Raw genomic sequence first — 1,598 nt, 5'->3', positions numbered from 1 at the left:
AAAAATATGGAACGCTTCACGAATTTGCGTGTCATCCTTGCGCAGGGGCCATGCTAATCTTCTCTGTATCGTTCCAGTTTTAGTATATGTGCTGCCGAAGCGAGCACTATTTCTTTTACATCCCCTGAAGTTTGCCCACAGGGTTTTGAGAGAGAGAGAGAGAGATAGTTGGAGGAAGAGGAAGCTTTAGCTTAGGGTTTGAGACAGACAGAGAGTGCTAAAGAAAGAGCAAACAGCATCTTTCAGAGGTTTTATCTCAAACCCAGACCTGCCCAGTTGGAGCCTTTGCCTCCAACCTCCAGTAGGCCAGCATGTTCTACTTTGGTCTTTAAACTGGGTCCACCAGCCCCTCTATCTGCCAGGTTTTTCTTTAAATACCTGAACAGTTGTCATTTATAGTAAAGTGTGTTCAAGGGGCATGTCCACGGGGGCATGTCCCAGTCTAATTACATTATAATAGAGTGTCATCACCCTTCAAAGGTACCTTAATTATATCAATAAATGATGTATTCTGAACTCATAGAATGATGTGTTTTGTTACACAATTCTTAGCAATCTTTCTTTCATTAATGTAATCTCTTACTTTTTAAGGTGACCATACAAATATTATATATGAAATATAATAATGTGCAAAGAGAAGTTAATATAACAAAATCTATAGCTATTTTAATAGTATCTAATTATAATGTATTATTTGCGATTAGAAAATGTCAGAGATAGGAGCATATCTTTATCACAAAAATGTTTATCAACTGTACATATAATGAAAAACTGTTACTAATGAAGCTAATGTGAACTTGCCAGATGTCATTGTACATTTATTGTTTATTCTCATCTGGTTTGAGAAAATCTAGAGGATTAATGTATTTCCCCAATATGTAAATATAGCCATAATTTCCAAAAATATTTTGGCATATTTGAATAATTCCCACAATGGAAACAATTTCCTCTCAATAGATTTCTCAAGAAAGCTAGAAAAACAAACAAAATATTACATTGCCACAATTAATTACAAATTATGATTAAATAATTAAAAATTTATGTAATTCTGTGTCTTATTTTCTTCTGTCCATATAAACTAAAGTGAACTCTAAGAAAAAAGGAGTAAAAATAGAGCAAAAACAAACATGCTGGTTAAATTTTTTTTCTTTATTTCATTTTATTTTTTTGGTTTTTGGGTCACACCTGGCAGTGCTCAGGAGTTACTCCTGGCTCTACACTCAGAAATTGTTCCTGGCAGGCTCGGAGGACCATATGGGATGCCAAGATTCTAACCACCTTCCTTCTGCATGCAAGGCTAATGCCTTACCTCCATGCTATCTCTCCGGCCCCTTGTTAATTTTAGAGTTATACGGCAATTTCTTTCCTAGAGACTGTTTGGGGTTTTAATTGGATCAAGTATACCGGAATCCAGATTCATGGCTAGACAAACTAGTCAGTGAAGGCTTCCATGTAGTTTTCTTTGATCTAAAATCACTAAGTTCTTCCTGATGCAATTTTCTGAATCTGTGATATATCACCATGTATGCTCTTTTTATGCCTTCCTAATGGACACATCTATCATCCCTCCTCATAAATACTTTGAAAAGAAAATTATA

At 35.3% G+C, this 1,598-nt stretch overlaps 1 non-coding gene across 1 annotated transcript; it reads right to left on the bottom strand.

Annotated features, from left to right (window-relative positions):
• On the bottom strand, nt 1-107 carry LOC126032890 (U6 spliceosomal RNA). The gene has a single exon (XR_007504051.1). It is a non-coding gene; the product is annotated as a U6 spliceosomal RNA (small nuclear RNA).
• Between the last annotated feature and the right edge of the window lie 1,491 nt (nt 108-1,598).

Source organism: Suncus etruscus, chromosome 16 (genome assembly GCF_024139225.1).
Source record: "Suncus etruscus isolate mSunEtr1 chromosome 16, mSunEtr1.pri.cur, whole genome shotgun sequence".
Lineage (NCBI taxonomy): Eukaryota > Metazoa > Chordata > Mammalia > Eulipotyphla > Soricidae > Suncus > Suncus etruscus.
The sequence above is the reverse complement of the archived record's forward strand: the minus strand, read 5'-3'. Positions and strand labels throughout refer to the sequence as shown.